This window comes from Capsicum annuum, chromosome 3 (genome assembly GCF_002878395.1).
Source record: "Capsicum annuum cultivar UCD-10X-F1 chromosome 3, UCD10Xv1.1, whole genome shotgun sequence".
In the NCBI taxonomy this organism is placed as follows: Eukaryota; Viridiplantae; Streptophyta; class Magnoliopsida; order Solanales; family Solanaceae; genus Capsicum; species Capsicum annuum.
This window is the reverse complement of record NC_061113.1, coordinates 136,774,949-136,801,564: the sequence shown is the minus strand read 5'-3', so window position 1 is coordinate 136,801,564 and position 26,616 is coordinate 136,774,949.

The following is a 26,616-nucleotide window of genomic DNA, read 5'->3' as shown; positions in this document are numbered from 1 at the left end:
TCCTCATTATAGACTATGTGGTCGGTTGCATCATGGCTTGTATGATGACGTTAAGAATTGGTGTTTTAATTGTGGCTAGTTAGGACTTATACTAAGGGATTTCCCTAGGGGCAAGGTTTTTTTAGGGGATAATAAGGTTCTAGTTGCCATGCCTCATCTCCTGCACCAAGGGGTGCCACATCTAGTACCGGCATAGGTCAGAATCGCTTGTATGCTCTTACTACCCGTCAGAAGTCTGAGGCATTATCTGATGTGTACTATTTACTTGACCTGAGGTCTACTCTTTCTTATGTGACCCTATTTTTGACTGTGTATTTTGGTTTTAGTCTCGAGTATATTTTGGACCCCTTTTCTATTTCTACCCGATGAGTGAGTCGGTGGTTGCTATAAGGGTCTATTGGGGTGGTATGGTATTTGTTGGTGGTGGTGAAACATTGGTGGATCTATTTGAATTAGACATGCTAGATTTGAAGTTATCTTAGAGATGGACTAGTTGTACTCGTGCTATGCTTCTTTAGGCTGTTGAACCTATAAGGTCATCTATAAATTCCCTAATGAGTCGGTTATTGAGTGAAAGAGAGTTACCTAGTACCTAAGGGGAGGTTGATATCATAACTTAGAGTCCAAAAATTATTTTTCAAGGGTTGTCTTTATCATTTGGTCTGGGTTAATAATTCTAACTCGTAAGGTCCTCCTATACAATCCATTCCCATGGTTAGGGAGTTTTCTGAGGTTTTCCTTGATGGTCTTCCTAGTGTTCCTCCTAATAGGGAAATTGATATGGGGATTGATCTTTTTCTAGACACTTATCCTATCTCTATCCCTCCTTATAAAATGGCTCCGGCTAAGTTGAAGGAGCTTAAAAAGTAGTTGAAGGATCTTTTTGACTATGGTTTTATTCACCATAGTGTGTCTCCATGGGGTGATCCTATTCTTTTCATGCATAAGAAAAATGGTCTCTTTGGATATGTATTGATTATCTTCAGTTTAATAAGGTGACGACGAAGAATAAGTACCTTTTTTCTAGGATTGATGATCTTTTTGACCAACTTCAGGGTGCTAAGTACTACTCTAAGATTGACCTTCGGTTAGGTTATCATCTGTTAAATATTAGAAAGGATGATATCCGTATGACTGTCTTTCGTACTTAGTATGTGCATTTTGAGTTCTTGGTCATGTATTTTGGGTTGACCAATGCCTCGACAATGTTTATAGATCTCATGAATTGGGTATTTCATTAGTCCTTAGACTTATTCATGATTGTTTTTATAGATGATATTCTGGTATATTCAAAAAGTGAGGTAGATCATACCAATCACCTTCATGCTGTATTGTAGACCCTAAAAGATCAACAACTATATGCTAAGTTTTGTAGTGTGTATTTTGGTCAAATGCTGTTAATTTTCTGTGTTATGTTGTTTATAGTGAAGGGATTATGGTGGATCTACAAAAGTTTTTGGTGGTTAAGAAGTGGCCTAAACCCATAACTCCAATCGATATTCATAGCCTTTTGGGTTTAGTGGTTTATTATAGGAGGTTTGTGAAGAGTATTTTGTCGATTATTGCACCTTTGACTGGGTTGACTCAGAAGAAGGTGAAGTTTCTATGGTTCGATACTTGTGAAGGAAGCTTTGAGAAGCTAAAAGATACATTAACTTCTGCTCTGATTTTGACTTTTCTCGAGGGTAGTAATTGCTTTGTTGTTTATTATGATGTGTCCCATTTCGAACTTGGTTGTGTTTTGATGCAACATGGCAAGGTAGTAGCGTATGCTTCTAGGTAGTTGAAAGTTTATGAGAGGAATTATCCAACTCATGATTTGGAGTTGTTGTCTATGGTGTTTGCATTGAAGATTTACTTGCATTATATATATGGGGTCCATGCTAACATCTTTTCAGATCATAAGAGTCTGCAATCTGTATTTACCCAGAAAGAGTTGAATCTCAAGCAAACGAGGTGGCATGAGTCACTCAAGGACTATGACATGAGTCTCCACTATCATCCAAGTAAGGCTAATGTGGTTGATGATTCTCTTAGTAGGTTATCTATGGGAGCTTATTTCACGTGGATGAGGGAAAATGAAACTTAGTGAAGGATATTCACTTTTTGGCTAATCTTAGAGTTCATCTCTTCGATTCTGAGGATGGTGGTATGTTTGTGCAAAAGGTGGTAAAGTCATCTATTGGCACTGAGGTAAAGAAGAAGTAGTTATTGGACCCTATCATGATGTAAATCAAGAATGATGTGAGTAGGCAGAAGGTGATGGCTTTTGAGATTGATGGTGATGGTATCTTGAGGTACCAAGGGAGGCTGTGTGTTACCGATGTGGATGGGCTGTGAGGTAAAATTTTTACCGAAGCTCATGAGTCATGTTATTTGGTTTGTCTTGGTTCAATGAAGATGTATTACGACTATAAGGAGATCTATTGGTGGAATAACATGAAGTGGGATGTGGCTAATTTTATGGCTAAGTGCATGGTGTGTCAGCAAGTGAAAGTACAACACTTGAGGCCCGATGGGTTATCCCAAGAAATAAAGTTTCCTATATGGAAATGGGAATTGATAAATATGGATTATGTTGCCTTCCACGATCTTGAAACCAGTTTGTAACTATTTGGGTCATCATGGATAGGATGACTAAGTCTGCTCACTTCTTGCTAGTGAGGACTAATTATACTGAGGACTATGCAAGATTGTTTATTCAGGAGATCGTGAAGTTGCATGGTGTTCTAGTTTTTTTTTATTTTTAATCGGGGTACTCAGTTCTTATCTAATTTTTGGTGGTCATTTCAACAAGGTTTATGGGCTAAAGTGACCCTTATTACCGCTTTCCACCCGTAGACAAATGGACAAGTAGAAAGGACTATTTAGATATTGGAAGATATGTTTTAAGACTATGTAATTGATCATGGTGGTAGTTGGGTTGAACACTTACCTCTTGTGGAGTTTGCGTGTAATAATAACTATCCTCTAGCATTGGTATGGCTCTGTTTGAGGCATTTTATTATAGAAAGTGATCTGGGATAGTCTAAGACTACTCAAAGTCGCCAAAAGTCTTATGCGAACGTGAGGTGAAGAGAGTTGAAGTTTGATGTGGGTGATTGGGTGTTCTTGAAGGTGTCTCCCATGAAGGAAGTAATGCATTTTAGAAAGAAGGGGAAGATTAGTACCCATTACATTGGTCCTTATTTGATTTTGAATAGAGTGGTAAGTGTTTCTTATGAGTTAGAATTTCCTATGAGTTTGGGTTTTATTCACCCTGTGTTTCATGTGTCCATGTTGAGGAAATGCGTGGGCGATCCTTCCTTGGTGGTGCCTGTTGAGAATGTTGATGTCTCATATTTCTTGTCTTACGAAGAGGTCCCAGTGGAGATCTTGGATAGACAAGTTCATAGGTTGTGGAATAAAGATGTATCATTGGAAAAGGTCCTTGGAGTAACCTTGAAGTAGAAAAAGCCACTTGGGAGGCAGAAGAGGATATGAAGGATAAGTATCCATTTCTATTACATGTGATGGAAAAAGAATCTTGAGGTATGAATTCCATTATTCATGTTTATTATTCGAATTTTTATCATTTGATTCTGGTGTATTATTATTATTCTCGTGTAAAACATGTCCTAGCTCATCATTCGAGGGCGAATGATACTACGGGGGATAATGTAACACCCTTAAAATTTTTGATATTTTATTTTGGCCTTCCCATACTTGAAATATTGATATTTGTCTCAAATTATGTTTGGGGATGTTAAAAGGGTAACCCGAAAGATTTTTAAATTTTTTGGACGGGGTTCGGGGTGGTATTAGATCACGGAGGCAGTAAGCCTCCGCAATATTGGTGTGCCATAGAGGTTAGTCTCTGCGATAACCTCCATGACATGGAAGATAATCACCGTGATATGGTCCATAACATGGAGGATGGACCTCCGTGATAAGGTTAGTGCCACGAACCTATAGTAATTTTCGGCTGTCTTGTTCTTTTTAAAGGGGGATGAGGGCTAAAGGGGCCCTTTCACCTATAAATGATTTTTAATTGCTATAAGAACCTATTTCTATCAGTTTTCAATATACGAAGGTCATTCTCATTACTCTCAACCATCCTCTCTCAAATTCTTCTTTTCAACTCAAGGCTAGGGTTCAAGGAGGTGATCATCTTGGGTCATAAGGGTATGGTTTTCTTTGAATTTCTTGGAAATTAAGGCATGTACCTCTTTCCCTATACTTGTTCTTTATTAATGGCATAAAACTTGCTTTATTATTCATGGTTTTGTTGTTGGGTTTTGAATGTATTTGGTTTAAATGTTTTACTAAGATTATTATTGACTTTTTATCCATTTAATTGATGATTTATGAACTCTTTGGGTACATAGGGATCGTAAATGAATTTAGGGCTACAATGGCTTCCCCAAATAAATAGTTTTGGTATGGAAATTTATAATAGCCTCGACCCACTTGGATAATTGGTTTTGGAATATGATTATCACTTGGTTTGGTTATTTTTTTGAAACCTTGCATTGCATAATGGTAAATGAAACATGAATTGGTTTGGTTTCAAATGGTTTTGGAAAGACCTTGGTGGCCATGACTTTGGTTTTAAATTGGAAATATGGAGTCAACTTGATCTAAATGTTTCCCATGAAAAAATGGAATAGACTTGCAAACTCTAATTTTGGTATGATGATACCTACGGGAAATGCCTAATTAAAAGACTCCTTGGTAAATAGTTGGGAACATGTAAATGGCTTTAATATAGGCTTAAATGGGGTTGTGTAATAAAGGCGTGGAAGGTGAAGGTCCTAGTGGGACTGATACTGGAATCTCATGTTAGCCGACGTGAGGTTTAGTCAAGGTGATCGTGTGCATGAGACACCGAGATTTCTTCGGTACGTGTGACTAACACGCATTGGGGTCCTTTCAGTAGGGGGAGCTGAACCTATATATCCACGTGTGAATTTAGGATGGCAAAGCTACACAGTCTAGGTTAATGATTTAAAAATACATGCTAAATCTTATTGCTTTTTCCTCGGCATATGATATACATATATATATATATATGTATGTATTGCATATGCTGTTTTGCATTAGGTTTTACTGCTATTCATATTAATGATTATGGCATTACTTTAATGCTTTATCCCTGATTTACATGCCAGCGCTCCAACCTACAACCATCTTCAGGCGCTGTAACCCTATGCAATACAGGATTTGAAGGCTAGTCTACCTTTCCTGTACAGTGATCAGGTGTTTGGTTAAATTAAGAGTTGATTTAAAGTAGTGAGCTTCCATCCTTCGGAAGACTTCATCACATATTTTGATTTCCCTTGTCTTAGACTTTATGTTATATTTATTTTGGCTATGGTCGGGGGCATGTCTCAACATTTTTATGATATTCAGTTTTTTAGAGGCTTTGTTGGACTACTGTGGATATGGGCTTTATGGTTGATGTTCGGTATTAGTTTTTGTATTGTGGATGGTTTAAGGATATTGATCTCATATAAACTTTTGGGTTTATCTTTCCTATCTTGTCATATATATTGGTTATGTTGGAATAGTCTAAGAGGGTGGTCTCTGGTCCTTAGTGGACTTGAAATACCCATCACAGCCAGGCCTAGTTTTAGTTGTGATATGTATATATATATGTATATATATATACACACCCCTACCTGGGAAGGCTGGAGGATGATTGTGATGATGATGGTTATGATGATGATGATGGTTATGATATTGCGAATTTCATTGCATTTATACCTGCATGCGCATCGGCTGTCTCTAGTATGCGCTTAAGTCTATCAACTGGCATGGGACAACTGCATAGATATAAGTTATGACTATGCCTTGTATTATTGTATGCTAATTAAACCTTTTGAGCCTGGAGAGGTGGTGGCATGCATTGGCTCGAATAGGTATTTGGTTGTCCGGAATAGTCGATTATTCACGCTGTTATTGATATTGTTATTATCATTATTATGATCATTGTTATGGCTAGTTTATGATAGATTGGTCATTGATTCAGTATCGAGATTTAAGGTATGATTCTGGTCTCTTCTATATTATGAATTCATTGTTATGCATGATCAATTCATGATAAGAAATATGGATTAAAATCCCTGAACATGTTAGTACCAAATCCTGCTAGGATTATGAGACCTTAAATGAAGATATAATGATCTAGCTTATACTTGAGGTTGATCTTATGTCTATACATATGTATATCTAGCTATCTCTATCTATGGTATTACTCTATATCCCCTTCTTCCTTTATTCGTGTTGTATATTTATTCCTTGGTCTTGTATATAGCTATATGATCTTGTTTCATCCTTCATTCGTATATTGGTTAGGGATATATGATATAGTGTTGGGATTTCTGAGTATAGCTAAAATATGATAGTTCATCCTTGATACTTTCGTAGCCTTATTATGTTAGTCTCTTGGGCATGAATATGATAGGTTATCCTTACTATGTCATTGGATATTTTATGTGGTTGCTGAACACTTGGGTGAATTTTTCATTCTGTATATATGTTATGTATATCTGCTTTATCTTTGGAGCTTAGTTGGAGGTTTTTTACAGAGACTATTCGTTTGGTACTCGTATTATACTTTTTTATCATATAGATCATAGTACGGGTTATCACCGTTTATGAGTATGTTGTGCAGAGCAACTATGGTGCGGAGACTTACTGTGAGCTCCTAACATTCAGAGTATTACTTACCTCTATCTTATGTATTTGACTAGTCTCTGTTGTATTCAGAGTTAAGTTGTATCAAGGTAATTCCTTTGATATTTCACTTTTGTACTCTTATATCATATTAGAAGCTCTTGTACTGATACCACCAGGTTTTTGGACTTCACTATGTATTTGACCTTCTATATCATCTATCTTGCATTATTTGTTTAAGTATATTGAGTAGTCCATTACTAGCCATTCTAGACTACCAGTTTGGATTGCCTACTGGTGGGTTATAGTAGGCGCCATCATGACTTATGAAATTGGGTTGTGACAGAAGGAAACCTGAATAGGGATGAAATAAGAAGATTTGGTCAATTGATCCACAATGATCCAAACACTGTATGCACTATGCGAAGTATGAGGTAATCCAGTCACAAAGTCCATAGTGATCCATTCCCATTTCCACTGAGGAATGGGTAACGTCTGAAGCAAACCACCAACCCTCAAAAGCTCGACTTTCACCTGCTGGAAATATAGGTAACGAGCTACAAAATCTATTACATCCTTACTCATAACACCCTACTAGTACTGGTGTCCCAAATCACAATACATCTTAGTCACCTCCAAATTAATGGAATCCTTAGAACAATGAGACTCCTACAAAATCAATTTCACTAAATCACCTACTATCGGCATACAAACTCGACCCTCAATCCTTAAGAAACCATCGGGGTCAAGTGAGGCTTTCATAGTCTTGCCACTCATCACCTTATCCCGATTCACTCTCAACCTAACCTCATCAAACTGATGAGCCCAAATCTGCTCCATCAAAGAAGACCTAGGCTCCACAAATGCCAAATCACACCAGGTGTCGAAATATCAAGCCTAACCATCTAGTTAGCTAAAGACTGAACCTTTAAGGCCAAAGGCCTTTCCTGGGTCAAAAGATTCGCCAAGCTACCTATACTAGTCGACTTTCAACTTAAGGAATCTACAATCGCATTAGCCTTGCCCAGATGATAGAGGATTGTTAGGTCATAATTCTTAATAAGCTCGAGCCAATGACACTACCTCATATTAATATCTTGCTGAGTAAGAAATACAAAAGGCTATGGTAATCTGAGAAGATCCCATAATAGACTTCATACAAAAAGGGCCTCCATATCTTCAAAGCAAAAGCAACAATGCTCAACTCTAAATTGTGGGTAGGATAATTCTTCTCATGAGGCTTCAATTGACAAGTAGTATACACAATCAAGGGATACTTATTTGTATTTGGATAGTCTATTTTAAGGCTAAGAGTGGAATAATTCAAAAATGGCCTATGATCATGTGCTAACTAACTATCTTACAAAATAGGCAAGACTAACCAGCCAAGTTCTGGATTAAAATGCATAAAGAGAACTCGGTAAATGCCTCACACACATGGTACAAGGTTATATCACCAACTACTTCTTATCCGATTCATGCAATGCTAAGCTTTGGTTATATTGTCCTTACTACTAATGCCATAACAAGATTCTAATAATGGCCACACCTATGTTTACATCACATAGATCACAAAATTTTTAGGAGGGTATTTTTTTTCAAACACTACAAAACATAAAATAAAATATGTCAACTTCACTTAGGTTCCTTATTTTTATCCTAATAAAATAACACATAACACATACAATGACACATAATACATATAACGGCACAAACACAGCGTAAACATGCCAATTCTTCTAAGATAATATAGTCGACGAGAAAAGAAACACAACAACAAAAACCCTTGGTTGTGGTACACCCCCACCCTTAACTAAAAGTTGTTGTACTGTCCCTAGTGCATACTAGAAACTAAAGAATAAAAGTGTGTAGGGACATACTTGGGACTCTCTAGGTGTCCAAAGCTGGCTTGCCCCTATCTAGGGAATCTCGTGGACCATCACCAGGAGGTGGATGTAGTGTATGGCTAGAATAGGCTTCCAACGTCATCAGGGCATGGCTCCGCTCATCAATAATATACTGCACCCTAGACTCAACAGTGTTCTTTTTCAAGGCCTATCTAAACTCTATATCAGGGTCATGTAACTCTTCCTTCTCACGTCCTCTCTTAGCCCAAACATATGGGGCCTCATCGTCCTCCACAAATAAGTAAAAAATAAAAGGGCATAAAATTGGCCAGTGTCTGCGTGGAAAAAAGGGATCAATAGAGGGAAAAATGGAATATGTTCTTAGGTAACGAGCGCACCTCTAATAGGGACAATTGAGTCTCTATATCTGTTTGGTGATCAACTATGTCCTGTTACCGATCGATGTTTCTATATACACACACAAAAGTTTATGTGATCATACAAGTAATGTAGTGACTCAAAAGAATCGGATATCAAACCCATAAGGACTACTTGATTAGTAATTTACTTAACTTGAATTTTGACAATAATGTATTCAAGTGTTTCAAACGATCAACTTGGTTTTAACAATTAACTGAATAATTCAAAAAGTAAATAAATAACAAAGTATGTCAATCACAACGTAAGCTAAGTTGAATCCAATAAGAGAGAGGATTCTAGTGTTGAGACACTCTTAACAACCATGTAAATCTCTACCATTATCGTGATTATGTTGGTTATTGAGTTGCTGATTTGCAAGGTTGAGAACATGATCATGGTCTTTTAAGCCTCTAATCTTCTATCTAAAAGTAAATCACAACTATATCATTGAGTAGGGATGCAGTGATCCATTCTAGATGCTTTACGTTATCTTCCTACAATTGAATCAAACAAAGCGACTAGATATATATTTCTATCCTAGACTCTACTTCAAATCCTTCGTTATGTAGAAAAATAAGAACTTGCTCCTTAATCCCTCAGATATATCCTAATGTTCCTCCTTTTAGGATTATAAGAGAATTAAACATATATTTTACTAATGGCCATGCATTAAATAGTAAAAACAAGAGATTAAGAACAACCCATATGATAAGCCAACGTTCAATCACTTTAAGAATATCAAAATTTAATCATGTTCTTGGACTCAACCCCAGAACAAGGGTGTTTAGACACTCATGTTTGAAATTAACATTAATGAAATATAATTTATCATACCAAAGTCGATGTTCAAAGATGAAAAATGAAAGAACCATAATAAATCTCCCGTAATTGTTTTTTGCCTTTGCTATTCATATGTTAAAGATCTTTACAATTGTGATTAATTGTCCCTTTTATACTAGGGCTGTCAACAAAAATTACTTAGCTCATGACACAGAGCTTATCATGGATACTAAGGTCTATGGCATGTCGATATCGCGTATGCTCACTGGATTTCACTACCTGAAATAAATCAGCCTCCGTGCCACAAAGGTTATCACAGACACTAAGGTCCATGGTATGGGGTTTTCGAGGACCTTCACCGTATTGTGCTATTGAATTTTATTTTATCAACGTGCCGTGGAGCTTAACGCCGAGGCTAACCTCCGTACCATGTTTGCACATTCTTTTCTTTATTTCCAGCTTCTTTAAGGTTCTCTTGGTTTTGGGCTTTGTTTCATGCTTTTCGAACCTTGTTTCAACATCTTCATGCTCAACATGTTACTCCAATTTATTTCATAATGCAAAATCTTCTCATTAAGCATCAAAGCACGTCCAATTGTACCATAATCAAGCCCTATAATAGTAATTACATCCATTAGCTCGAGAATATGATTTTAGCTTAAACACAATATAATCAATAAGTTTTAGTTCATAGGAAAAGTATAAATATGGATAAATATTGACAGTTAGACGTATAAATATGCCCAAGATCACTACCCCACAGTTAGAATCTTATTTGTCCTCAAACAATCACAGGTAATCATTATAACATAACTAGGCTTCACACCATAATTTGAATAAGATACTTTTGTTGGGCACATATAGGCTACATATGACTCATCAATTTTCACCTCAAATATGTCATATTGCATATGCAAACACAAGATTTCAATATTCAAACTTCCTAACCTCACAAGTGGACTCTAGCACACTGGCAAACTTATGAATATTATTTAATTAAGCAATCCTACAGGTCACCCAAGTATCCTCCATATACACCCTCATAATAAGATAATTACCCAATTCACTCATAATCTTGCAATATATAATAAGCATAAGTACAAAGAGAACAAATTTCGCTCACTCTCACAAATAATTCACACATGATATATGATGAACCATAGGCTTTCCCTAAGTGTATTACTCCACTAATAGTTGAATGTCAAAATTAAGGATCAAATAGGTCTTTATGGGTTGTAATATAAGCCAAGGAATGGGTAGGAACTATTTGGGTAAAAATAGTGGCTAATTTCCCTATGCGATTTAATACATCACAAGAACACTAAAACCACTCAATTAATAACCAGTTCTTCACCTCATCTAACTTTCTTTTTTCTTTTGTTTTAGCCCCATCTCATTAAGCTGATTCAGATACACTGTAGAAGGGAGTCTACTTCTTCAACACATTATTCATTTATTTGTTGAACATTCTTTATTCTTTTTATCACCTACCTCCAAACCTTATTGTACCTCAATTCTTACACCAATAACTGTATTTTGGGGCTTTACTATCACCTTTTTCCTACTTGTTTTTCAACTTCTTACTCAACTATTTTTCATTAAATCACCTAGGAGCTTAGGATCAAATTAAGGTCAAACAAAGAAGGGGTACAGGCTACATGTAAGGCTACCAAAGAAAATAGGCTATAGGCTCAACATGGATAACTAGGAATATTCGCAAGGGCAGGTAAAATAGGTCTAAAACATGGCTATCAATAAAATGCCTATACATCTCCTTAATCCCACACCCTTTATTTTGCTACACATACCGGGAAAGTTCTAGACATCACTATGCACGTGGAATAACTAGATAATTTCAATCACACTTGATGCATACTCGATTCAAGTAGGATGCCTATAGATTCTTGACCTAGTAATTGTACAAATTCAGAATTAAGCCAACAAATTGAGAGTTACACACTTGAGATTAGGTGTCTAAAACTAGCATCCCTTTTTTTAGTTTGACATGCTTCTCTCTAAAATAAGTATTTCTCATGTCATGTATCCATATGGATCAACACAAAGTGTCTTGTTGTAGAGTTGTGGTTGGGTTCTTCTCACTTATTTCTTTCCTAAGACTAATTTTCCTTAAGACGTCCGTCATCCATCCATGATAGAGGAAGCCTTCTAACTACGATGAGTTATCAATATCACCTTATGGGCTAAAAATTTACTCCTAAAATTGAATTAAACTTAGATAAGAAAACAAAAAAATTTGAACTAAAAGTAATGAACTAAGCAAAGTAACAAGACCACTACAAATTACCAATTCAACAAATATCATAATAACTAACTATTATGGACCAAATAGTTAGAATGTCAACCCAAACCATATCAAAAACAACAATAACATCCAAATATAAATATCCACGAATAACAAAAAGATAGAAATAACAAATTAAAGGTGTGAAGAATGAAAACCACCACCTCACACTTAAAATATAGCACTATCCTCAGTGCTTGCAGACGTAACCAAGTAATGAGGTGGTGTAGCACTCCATGAATAGGCCTCGTCCATGTCATCATTGATTTCTATACCATAGGCCTTCTATCCCAAATCTTGATCCAAAACCTCCTACTTCTCCGACCTAATATCAGAATCTCTTATCTGCCGCTCCTTATCTATGGGCACATCATCAACAATAGGCTCTATAAAGTCTGGGCTAATTTGTAGCAATGTCTGAGCATGATAATCGAGTGGGTAATCCAGTTCTATAATATGAATTTCCTTTCTTACAGTTGGTCTACACCCTACTATCAACTGAAATATCTACAGCCTATATATACGGACAGTAATCTCATCATCCTAAGTATGACACTCAGGCAAAGTAAGAACCGACCCATGAGCCACATAAAAAACATGATCCTTGGTCACATCAATGGGGCATGTGTCTACAACTGGCCTATAGCCTAGTGTTTCCTCCTCAACATCGTGACCTCTCATCAACTTAGTCAACAAATTATTGAATCCATATCTATGCCCCTAATGGTATCACGCCTTCTTCATTGCGGATATCAAAGCAACACCCACATTGATATCTATATCATCCTGCTTCAAAGAATAAATCAGGAAGACCTTATCATAAGTAACATCTATTATGTGGTTGCCCAAAATAAGGCAATGATAGATAATCTTCAACAACGTGCGTGCCTCTCTATTTATTTGAGCATAGGTAATGTCAGGTGAAGGCCACTCTCTCTATGATCAACCCACCTAGCTATCGATCTATTGCTACACAATAGTTATCTGATGTCAACGTATGGTGGGGTAATGTTTAGTTGCCTCAGAGCTAGTAAATCTACTTCTGGAGTACCTAATATAGCATTAAAATCATGGGTCGAGAAAGTCACTACCTGTCCATGGATTCTTACTTCAAAATCAGGATCCCTAGGGTCCCAATTGGCATAAAATTCTCTGATGAGGTGTAAGTTTCACTCCATGGGATGCTCAAAAAAGAAGTTCAAGTATAGCTGCCCTAATATCCATATCATGCTAGAGTACTTTCTCAATAAGCTCGTCCAATTGATGAACTCATCTAAGGCATGTTTGGTCTCATTTTTCTTTGAGTACCATTTCTTTTGGGCCTCCTCGACCCATCTAGTTCCATATATCTATGACTGACCATGCGGAAATACAAGAGCTCTTTCTACTTGGTCAGTTGACCTATTTATTTTCTTGGAGGGATCAGATAGACCAACAATATCTTTTCCCTTTTGTTGTGCGCTATCCATAGTACCTGTCAGTCAAAACATATAATAAAAATGAGTTAACATGTGCATCTATTTGAACTAGAAAACACTATGTGTGGAAGGGTTTAGAGGCCACCCCACACTTAGTTGCTAGCATAAGGGTACTCAAACTTCCCCAGTTAACATTATCTTTTCACTTCCATAGCACTAGCGCATAAAAATTTAACCACTTGGGTGTTGTTTTACTCGAACTTCAAGCATATACCACACTTACTTCGATAGGATTCAACTCATCGCAGTATACCACATCATTATTCTCCTTCTATATTACATAATAACATTGTAACTGTAGGTCAAACATAGGTTTAGGACTTCTAAAGGACAAATTTGCACCCATACTCCTAGATGATATGCCTTCCAACACCATTCTACAACAAAAACTTAACACAGAGTTTACCCAATAATGTAGCCTACAACAATACTTTTGTGCTATTCCTACCACATGTATTATAAGAATTCAAAGGAGTTCATTGTACAGTCATCATTCTAGAAAGAAAAATCGCATGCTAGTTCTACTAAACTGCTATTCAGTATGCAATCAATCAAGATATTAAGTTACTTTTGAATTCTAAATAGTATAAACCCCATAAAAATTTCCAAAACATTCTTCGTGTGCTTAAGGCAGTGCTTAACAAGTATAGTCACAACAACATATACCATAATAACCTCACCTATTCAGAAGTAATTTCACTTAACTTATTCCTAGTTTCATGCATTCAATTTCTCATCTCTATTCAAGATAAATATTAAGATACATAAAACATTTCCCTTACATAGTTCAAGAGAAAAAATAATAGAAGGGTACATTGCTCACGCACATAACAATTTACCCTAGTCATGACAAAAACACATAGACTAATTTCTTAACTCACTAAATCTTAAGCGCACAACCACAACAAACTAAACAATGTCCGATTCCAACTGAAATTATGTGCAAGAGAGAAAAGGAAGAGGTTGGGAACTTACCTTAATTTAGTTTATAAAGTAGGAGAGATTTTACCTTGAATAGGGGATTAGTATGGTATATTTCCATTTGGATGAAAATTTGAGAAGTGATATGCTAGGAATATCGGATTTGAGGGGATTTGGGGATTTAAGAGGTGTTTAAAAAAAGGGCCTCAGGTTATAAGGGATTGGGTCGGGTCAATACCCAACTATTTAATTTAAAAACCCAAAAATTTTCCCTCCATGCCATAAATCTTTGTCTCTGTGATAGGCTTCGTGGCATATCAAAATCCCAAAGAGTGATTGGAATTTGCCTCTGCACAATTCCTTCTTACAATGACATGGACCTTACTATATAGAATAAGATCTGTGGCATGGTTCCAATCGTGGTGGATACTCAGACATCACCAATAATCCCATGGATTTCCTCCTATGACGTTACTAATTAAACATTGCGGGATAACTCGGTTTCTTTGGCTACTCAGACTTTGCCAAGGTTAACATTCTCACATACTTTCAACTCCTCTATACTTCCCATTTAATGCTTAACATGACGCCTATTCACCTTGAATAGGGTATCTCCATCTAATTTTAGTTCAATTGCACCATGTGGAAATACTCTAAACACAGTGAATGGTCCAAACCATCTAGACTTCTGCTTGTCAGAAAATAAGCAAAGTCTCAAATTATATAACAAGACCGCATCACCGGGTTCGAATGCATTTTTTCTTAATCTTCTTGTCTTGGTACAAATTCATCTTCTCTTTATACAAGGCCGAACTCTCATACAGATGGTGGTGTAATTCTTCTAAGTAATTCATCTTGTCAAGCCTCAAGTGCACAACATCACTTCACTAAAAATTCAACTTCTTCAATGCTCATAGTGCCTTATGCTCAAGGTCAATCGGCAAGTAGCATGAATTTCCATAAAGAAGCAGATAAGGTGAGGAACTTATATGAGTTTTGAAAGATATACGATAGGCCCAAAGTCCATCATCTAGCTTTCTCGACCAGGTAGTTTGGTTGGCATTTACTGTTCACCAATATGGACTTAATCTTACGATTGGAGACCTCAACCTGCCTACTTGTCTTCAGATGGTTATGTGTTTCCACCATATGTTTCACTCATCAAGTAGAGCCTTAAATAGACGATTGCAGAAATAGGACCCACTATCTATAATGATAGCTTATGGAGTACCAAATTGAGAGAAAATATTGTTTTTCAAAAATGCAATGACACTCGACCTTCATTATTTAGAAGAAAAACTACTTCCACCTACTTATACATAGAGTCGACTGCCACCAATATGTACTTCTTACCATGAGAAATCACAAACGGACCCATGAAATCAATTCCGCACACATTAAACAACTTAAACTCAAGAATTTATGTCATAAAGAGCTCATGTTACTATGATATATTTCCTACCTATGGCATTGGTTGCATGATACGCCCAAATTACATCTCTCTTACAAGAGAGTAAGCGGTCGCTGTCAAATATAGAACCCAACTAGGTTGGGTGTCGAATCCCATAGTGAATATGTGTTACTAAGTATTGTAGTTGTTACTGGACTGTTGGTCAGAAGTTCCTCAATGGGGGGTTTTGGTTGAAATTTGAAATGATAGTTACAATATAACAATGAAGCAATATGTGTACTAATATTTGATCCCAGAGAATGACAAGTTAGGGTTATGTCCACCTTGTAGTTTTTACTTCTCTAGTAACTATGAGTAATAAGGATTTATACATGCATGAACTTATAGAGAGATGTATTCTAATTCTAAATCCAAGTGTTTCTCAACCATCAAGGATTTATTCACCTTAGTTCTCTCGAATCCAAAGTGTACAACCAATCATACGAACTCTCCAAGTAGTTAATCCCGCTAAGGCATTAACGTGTAAAATAGAGGTTGGAAACCCTATTTTCTTGTCATTACTCTCTTTTCCAAATAGTAACTTTTCTATCGGACAAGTTATTGCTATAATGGCACATTCCCTATGTTCAAAACCATGAGAATTTAATCATAACAAAGAGAGTAATGATATAAGTGAATTAACACATCATAAATTCAAAAACCCATAGCAATAGAGAGTATACTACAAGGTTTCCATGACCCTAACAAATAAACTTAGCTACTCATGAATAAAATGGAAATCACAATAGAAATATTCATCATACCAAAACTTAGAACGATCTTGGTGGAGAAGATGAATAGCAAAAATAAGAGAGAAAAACATTTCTCTCTCTTTCTCCTCAAGCTAAGCCGTTTTTTCTCTTTTTTGAAATAATACAGAATAATGAATAATCCCTAAAAATTCAGCCATAAGGCTTTTAATAACATCCTTCTCTAATAAATTTCTACTATATCCTTAACTATTTAAAATTATTGAGTTTGCCCGGGAAAAAGTTCCCATATATCACATTCAGTTCAAAAGCTGCTTTACTTTTATGTGAAGTTTCCTTTGCTATCCACAGGTCCCTAAAGTATCGTAATCTTCCTCATTAGTACCTGAAAGGCATACTAATCACATAGGTCAGCTCACTTAACTAAAAATAGATAAAGTGCAAGAATTATGTATTTTATCCTCAAAACTTAGCTAAAACATGGGTAAGTTATGGTGCTTAGATGTATAAATATGCCCAACATCATTGCATGCCCAATCATACTCATGTGCATCTTTCTAAATCATTGGCCAGTGATAACCACATTGCAGAATCTTATAAATAGTATGAGCTCCACTATGGTGACCCCCAACTGATGACGAATGATAGGCCTCAAGAATACTCATCATCTCAACTTTGGGCATACACCTCCTTATCACACCATCCACAATCCCCAAAGTAACTAACAAAATGAAATAAACAAAATAAATAATCCTATCAAGAAGCATACTAAGAAGAAGGTCCTATTTTCTTACAAAACAGGTAGAAAAGTAACCAGTGACCCCACACTTATGCTCAATACTGTCCCCAGTGCAAATAACAAGATAAAGAACCTGGATAGTAGTACTTCTCATCCACATTAGGAGTCATGCCACCTTCATGGAGATCATCATTAGAGCAAATAGCAAAGTTATTTGGTACTATTTTTCTTACAAAACAAGTAGCAAAGTAACCAACCAGTGGGCATAGGCAATGACATAGGCGGCGCCTAAGCTATAGCCTATGTTGACATAGGTGGCGCCTAACCTATCGCCTAAGTTGACATAGGCGGCACCTAACCTATCGCCTAAGTTGACATAGGCGGCGCCTAACCTATCACCTAAGTGAGGCAGTGAGCATAGGAAAATGGAAATGCGGCGCACTTTTGGTTGGAAAGGTCCATACTGCGGGGGTGATATCAAGGTCAGTGGTGGGCTTCGAGATCAAGCCTATCGGCCCAATCCCTATGCTACCACCATAGACCTCATTGAAAGTCACAAAATAAAGTTGCACCGCGAAACTTCTTGGGTCGAATTAACATAATTCGAGGCACGACTCTAATGCGAATCATACTTGAGCCTTACACATTTGACCAATCGAACTTACCTGTAATATTCCCATCACTCCTAAACTTACCACCATTGACATGGCTCACTTCTAAATCAAAATTGGTACTAATCTCCTCCTTAGTACTTCATGCAACTACACTTAATCAAAAACAACAAAAATGATTAGAAAGATGGGTTGCCTCCCACCAAGCGCCGTAGTTTCGGTCGTGGCTCAACTTTTCTTTTCATATTTTTGTTTAACATGATAAAGTGAATAAAATCATGGGTTGCGTCCTATGTAGCGCCTAATTTAACGTCGAGGCACGACTCCATTATCTTGACTACTCAGACTTTGTCAAGATACATCGGTGATACCATTTGTACCTCATTTGTTGGATTAATACAATGCTTTATTCTTAGTCTAACCACTTTGAAATCACTCACATCCTTGCTTGCAAGTTTAACCAAACCATCTATGGTCTCCACAAAAGACATATCCTTAACTGGTACATCTCGCTTATCTTCATAGAATACATCAACAATCAAGAAGACACTCATCTCCTTTTGTTATTTCATAGACCGACATACTTTACAGCTAACTTCTTTCTCATTGAGCCTAAATTTTAGCTCATTCAGCTCCATGTCAACTAATACCCTTCCAGTTGCTAAGAATGGCCTACCCAAAATTATGGATACTTCAAAGTCCACTTCGTGGTCAAGAATTACAAGCAGGAAATATAAAATCTGCAACTTTTATAAGTACATTATGTAGAATCCCAATCGGCCTTTTTACTGATTTATTCGCCATTAGAAGCCACATATTAGTGGGCGTAGGATCTCCCAAACCCAATTTCTTAAAAACCATCAATGGCATAAGATTGATACTTGCCCCAAGATTACAAAGGGCCTTTTCAAACTTTAGCAATCCAATCGTACATGGAACAGTAAATGTTCCCGGATCAGCTTTCTTCTGGACAATAGATCTTGTAGCAATAGCACTACAATGATGAAGATTGTCTATCGTTTCATAGGTCATAGTCCTTTTCTTTGTCAATAGGTCTTTCATAAACTTAGCATATCCGGGCATCTGTTCCAGTGCTTCAAATAAGGGCACATTCACTGTCAACTGCTTTAACATAGCCATGAATTTGCTAAACTTTCCATTATCTTCTTTCTTTTTTAATCATTGTGGAAATGGAGGTGGCGGGAATGTCAATTGGACCAACTTTTACCTCTTTTCTTATGCCTTGCTCCACATCACTAACATGCTTCGGCCTAGTTGGTTGTTCAAATTCCACACTCTCCTTTTTCAAACCTCCCAACTCCATAGGCTCCACTGGAGATTCATCAACTATCTCCAAATCCATTTCAACCTCATCAGTATAAGAGGAGGCTCCCAAACCTAAACTAGATAACATCTTACCGTTCTTAGTGGTAATGGCCATACATGATCCATCAGTCCTCGGATTATGAACTTTATCACTTGGTAGAGTCCCATTCTTTCTTTGGTTGAATGCTGTGGATAATTGGCTTATATCCTGCTCCAATTGTTTAATAGAAATTGAGTGCGAATTTACAAGTTGACTTATAGAAGATACGTCACTCTTTATTGTAGTCACCCCAGAATTTTCCGCCTTAACTCCCTTTAATACTTTCTCCATCATGTCCTCCATAGACATTTTTCCTGAACTGGTGGCAGCATTATCACGGCTTCCAGGAGGTACATGCAGTCCACACCTGTTACTTTTATTCATCCAATCTCCTTGATGGTTCCAACCTGGTTTTCTTGGCCACCACCTTGGAAACCCATCTGATTGTTCAAGTAATTGGTTTCTTCCTCAAGATCGAAGTCAGGCCTTCCTTGTGATGCTACAGATTTAACCTTCTCTATCTTTCCTAATAATAAATGCTTAGTGAGAAGGTCCATCTATGTTTTCATGTGAGCCATATCCTGGTTATGCTCTTCTTCTCTTCGCCTCTATTCTGCAGTCATACCAATAGATACAGTAGAGCTTGCTACCTCAGAATCCCTGGTATGCTAAGATCTACTCTTCTTTGTCATATGATCTAACATGTCAGATGCCTCAAGTAAGGTCCATGAATGACCTACCTACAACATTATCTACCACTGGCTTAGTCACCGAATTCAAAGCCCTATATAATATCTCCATCAAGTAGACATTGGTCATCTGATGATTTGGGCACCGCATCAGTTTCTTCTTGAACCTCATCTAAGTCTCGTGGAGAGCTTCAGTTGGAAGCTGTCTGAAATTGCTTATCTCATCTCTCAATTTTGCTCTCTTGGATGGCAGAAAGAATCTTTCTAGGAAAGCATCTTTCAATTGCCTCCAATTGGTAATAGAGTCGGGAGTTAGCTCGTTTAGCCATAGAGTTGCCTCTCCAGATAGAGACAATGGAAATAAACATAGCCGGATCACATTATGTCCAACCCCTGGATTGTCAAACGATTTGCATATTGAGATAAAATTAATCAGATGCATATTCGGATCATCACCTGTAAGTCCACTAAATAACCTTTTGAGTTGCAGTAGCTGGATCATAGTGCTAGTAATATTGAACTTAGCTCCGGGTACCAAGGACGGAGGAATAATAGCCCCTGTGGCACCAGCCCCATCCAAGTCATCATCATCATCCTCAAAAGCAACTTGCACAGCTCGACGTTCGGGTCTCATCCTAGCTTGACGATCTCTATTGACATTCCTGTTCACTGGTGCAGCCACATAATCTGCACGCCTTGTATTTAATAACTCATCATCACCCAGGTTCTCATCATCAAGATTTGGTACCCGACCTGGGTTATCAGCATTCTGTTGATTTATTTGCACAGCTGCCAATGTAGCTAATCTAGCCTGCTCTTATTGAGCCACTATTCTTTTAGGGTCTCGTTGTGCATCCATTCTACCAATGAGATATGGTTCAGGATTTATAGGTAATAATGGGTGTCCTGATCTCCGCATATTTGGCATGCAATACAGTCAACCTGATCAAAACAAAAACAACAAACAAAAGTAAAATTTTGGAAATCTTTGAACAAAAGGTCGACTAACAAACACAACTTAGTCGATAACTGTATTCCCTGGCAACGGCGTCAAAATTTGATACGTCCAAATTATACCTCTATTACGAGAGAGTAAGTGGTCGCTGTCAAATATAGAACCCAACTAGGTTGGGTGTCGAATCCTACAGGGAATACTGTGTTACTAAGTATTGTAGTTGTTACTGGACTGTTGGTCAGAGGTTCCGGAATGGGGGGTTTTGGTTTAAATTTGAAATGATAGTTACAATATAACAATGAAGCAATATGTGTATTAATAGTTGATAACAAAGAATGACAAGTTAGGGTTATATCCACCTTGTAGCTTTTACTTCTCTATTAACTATGAGTAATAAGGATTTATACATGCATGCACTTATAGAGAGATATATTCTAATTCTAAATCCAAGTGTTTCTCAACCATCAAGAATTTATTTACCTTACTTCTCTTGAATCCAAAGTGTACAACCAATCATACGAACTCTCCAAGTAGTTAATCCTGCTAAGGCATTAGCGTGTAAAATAGAGGTTGGAAACCATATTTTCTTGTCACTACTCTCTTTTCCAAATAGTAACTTTCTATCGAACAAGTTATTGCTATAATGGCACATTCCCTATGTTTGCAACCACGAGAATTCAATCATAACAAAGAGAGTAATGATATAAGTGAATTAACACATCATAAATTCAAAAACCCATAGCAATGGAGAGTATACTACAAGGTTTCCATGACCCTAACAAATAAACTTAGCTACTCATGAATAAAATGGAAATCACAATAGAAATATTCATCATACCAAAACTTAGAACGATCTTGGTGGAGAAGATGAATAGCAAAAATAAGAGAGAAAAACATTTCTCTCTCTTTCTCCTCAAGCTAAGCCGTTTTTTCTCCTTTTTGAAATAATACAGAATAATGAATAATCCCTAAAAATTCAGCCATAAGGCTTTTAATAACATCCTTCCCTAATAAATTGCTACTGCATCCTTAACTATTTAAAAACGTTGAATTTGCCCGAGAAAAAGTTCCCATATATCACATTTAGTCCAAAAGCTGCTTTCCTTTTATGTGAAGTTTCCTTTGCTATCCACAGGTCAGCTCACTTAACTAAAAATAGAAAAAGTGCAAGAATTATTTATTTTATCCTCAAAACTTAGCTAAAACATGGGTAAGTTATAGTGCTTAGACATATAAATACGCCCAACATCATTGCATGCCCACTCATACTCATGTGTATCTTTCTAAATCATTGGCCAGTGATAACCACATTGCAGAATCTTATAAATAGTATGAGCTCCACTATGGTGACCCCCAACTGGTGATGAATGATAGGCCTCAAGAATACTTATCATCTCAACTTTGGGCATACACCTCCAAATCACACCATCCACACATCACCAAAGTATGTAAGGATCATCCCAAAAGAACTTTCTTACCTTATGCATAAATCATTTTCAGTGTGTAAATGATAAGTCTTTTGGGATGAGGTCACTTGCCAAATAGTTCGCAAAGACAATAGACTACGGGATTAAGTCTAGTGATATTTCCAAGGTGCGCTCATCTGGAAAAGTGTCATCAATCTCAAGCTCATACCCTAGTTTAATAAACACCTTTTTTTCTAGGCGGGACATGGTTTTATGTTCCCATCCGATTCTTAACCTTAAAGTCAATCTCTTGCAGCAATAGTACCCATCGAATCAATCCAGGCTTAGCATTCCTCTTCGACATAAGGTACCTAAGGGATTCATGGACAATATACACGATGACTTTTGTACATCAAAGATGACCAAAACATCTCGAAAGCAAACACCAGCACAAGTAACTCTTGCTTAGTAATTATGTAATTTTTCTTTGTGGGGTTGGGTGCTTTGATAGAATAATAAATAGGATGAAGAATCTTCTTGCATATTTGGCCTAGGATAATTCCTAGGGACACACCATTGGCATCACACATCACCTCAAATGGTATTCCAATTTGGAGACACAACAATAGAAGTTGAGATCAACCGCTCCTTAAGGCACTCAAAAGCCTTAAGGCAAGCATCATAAAAAAAAAACTTTACTTCCTTCTCTAAAAGCTTGCACAATTGATTTGTAATCTTAGAGAAGTCCTTAATGAACCACCTATAAGAACCTGCATGACCCAAAAACCTCTAAATACTTTACTCAAAAATTGGTGGAGGAAAGTTTTCAATCACCTCAATTTTTGCCTTGTTGACCTCTATCACCTTTGAAATTTTGTGTCCAAGAACAATCCCATCTTTAACCATGAAGTGACACTTGTCCCAATTCAAAAACAAGTTGCACTCCTCACATCTCTAAAGTGCATTGGCCAAGTAAGACAAAAAGTCATCAAATGAGTCACCCAGAATCGAGAAATCATCCATGGACACCTCTATAGTATCATTTACCATATTAAAAAGATAAATATCATGCAATGATAAAAGATGGCGGCAACATTAAAAAGATCAAAAGATATCCTATTGAATGCAAACGTACTATATGGAAATATGAAAGTTGTCTTCTCTTAGTCCTCAGGGGCAATAAAAATATGACTTTACCCCAAACAAACACCAAGAAAACAATACCATCCTCTACCCGCAAGACGGTCTAATATCTAGTCCATGAATGGCATAGAAAAATGATCCTTCTGTTTCCAAGTATTCAGCTTCCGATAATCCATGGAAATTTTCCATCTTGTGACCACAATGATCCACCCTTCTTCGATATACCCCAAACTAAGCTTACGCACTCTCTATGGGAAATAGGGTAAACCATGTGTGCATCTAACCACTTAATAATCTCCTTCTTCACCACTTCTTGCATAGGCGGATTTAAAGGAAGCTAATGCTCAATTCTAGGCACACACTCAGGTTTAATATGAATATAATCCCAACAATATTTATAATAGTCCAACCAATGGCTTGTTTAAACCTCTACAATACTAAAATCAAGGCCTTAACCTACATATCCGAAAAATTTACTATAATGATAATCAATAAGATATTATTGTCCCCAAGAATGCATAATGCAAATGCAAATGGTGGGCCTTCAATTCCAAAACTGGTGTTTCCTCAATGGATGGTCGAGCTAGCAGGGTTTCTCTATTCTTCAAGTAAAAATCCAATTTCTTTAGTTCATAAGAATAAGAACCTTTGCCTACAAGTGAGCTTCAACTATCATCAACATCTGCACATTTTTCGGCCACCACCATCACCACCATTGTCATCGGTGTCGCCACTTTTACCACCATTTCAACTACCATTATTGCTATAATATATCTCTAATAATAATTATCTCCACCATCATAGCTAACAATATCTCCAAATACCACCAACACATTGTCAACCATTAGGCATTCATTTTTAAACTATCACAATCAACACCAATAACTACTAACATGAACCAACTTTAAATCACAACCACCTCCACTACCAATCACCACCATCATAATAGTCACTACAATACCAAACATGTCTACCATCACAACTATCACTATCACATCACTAATCACTAACATCAATCATTACCACTACCACCATTAAAAACCATCTCCATTATCTGTAACAAATATAAATATTTTTTTCAATCAAATAATAATTTCTTTGTATTAAATCAAATATTGTTCTAATATATAATTATTTTTCATTATATATGTAAATAAATAAAATTTGCACATTCAGATATTGAAAAACAAATAGTCTTAACCATTTAGATTTCAGATATGAAAACATCTTAATCATTCAGATATTCATTTAGATTCAGACACCTGAATCTTAATAAAAAAATACAACCTTAGGCTAAGTTTTATCAGTCCCATCTATATGTCAACCAATGCCCTACTCATGGCTAGAAAGGGCCTTCCCAAGATGATAGGAGCATTAAATCCATCTCACGATCGAGAATCACAAAGCCAGTTGGGTATATGAAAGAAACCGCCTTTATTAATACATTACATAATATACCAATCGGCTTTTTCATAGCTTGATCTACCATCAACAGTATCATAGACGTCCGCTTGGGTGCTCCTAACCCATTTTCTTATACACAACTAACGTCATTAGATTAATGCTAGATCCCAAATCACATAATGCTTGTGTGAAGTTGAAGGACCCAATAGTAAATGAAATTTGCATAACTAGGAATCTTATCCAATGCTTCCATAAGAGGGATATTCACGGACAATTCCTTCAATATTGACATAATCTTTGCTAGTTCATTTTTTTTTGCTTTCTTCTTTAACCTTTAAGGAAAAGGTGGGGATGGTCATGGAAAGGATTTACATACTGGCTAAACCACTTTACCCTTTCCTTTATCCTTTTTAACTTATTTTTCTACACCCATTAATTTCTGTGATGTCTCACCATTAGTCACCATTTTTTTTTGGGTGCATCACAACCTCCACAATATCAGTCCATTTATCAACCACATGCATAGGTGGATCAATAGTATCCTTAAAACTCTGAGTGGTGATGGATATGAAGTGAATACCGTTCGTTAAATTTTTAATAGTATTACTAAAAAATGTGCTCAATTAACACTGATTCAATGTAGCCAGCATTTTACCAAATTACTACTTAAGCGGTTGCGGTAGCATACAATTCTACTTTAAGGCTCAATCTTGATATATCTACCTTAATCTCCTTAAGGCAACTCTCTTGGCTCTATAAAACCTCTACAAGATTAGAATGAAATGCTTTCATTCTAGAATTAGCATCATGATTCCTCGATGTAACATACATACCACTCTTCTCCTTATAATAATACTTTCTTCTCCAGTCACTATCATGCTCTTTGCTCCTGTCTCTATATTGTTCTGAACCTGATTCCCTTGCCTTGAGTTCTAAGTGTCTTGAGCAGACCCTTGGACCTTGGCTCAGAAATTCACCATCTCTCTATCTTAGTACTTTGCTTCTTCCTCAGTATTAGATTCATAATGCTTAGAAAATTTGAACTATTTTCCACAACATTCTCCTTTTCTACTTTGATAGCTACAAACTGCTTAGTAAGCTCCCCAATCTTAGTCCTCAGCCGTGCTACCTCTTGAGCTACTGTATTATCTAAAGATATCCTCTCACTAGAAGAACTAATAGCAAATGTATCAAATCTCATTTCTACCTCCTGAGTATCACATACTTGATTGATTTTACAAACCAGCCTATAATTTTTTCTGCTAGCTCCTAATGAAGACTCATGAAAGCATCAGTAGTGATAGTATTAGCCACATCCTTGGTATTTGCATTGAAGGATCTATAAAATATCTCTAGTAGGTTCCTCCTTGAAATTTTATGATTGTGAACATTCATCGACTTCTTCTTGAACCTCAGCCATGTCTCTATAGTGTCTTTGAATGTAACTTTCTGAAATTATAAATCGCATTCTTTAACAATAGAATTCTAGAAGGTGGGAAAATTTCATCCAAGAATTGTATCCTCAGCCCATTCCAAGTGGTAATAGATCCAAGAGGCAACTCGTCTAACCAAAATGTTACTTCACCTATAAGAGACAATTGGAAAAACCACTAAAGAAGATCCTTATCCTTCTCCTTCCCATTTTTTTGGAAGAAGGGTCGAATCCAAACAAAATCAATGAAAAAGAAAAAATTTGAGTGATTGGAAAGGACAAAATAAAGGATAAATTCCACGCTCA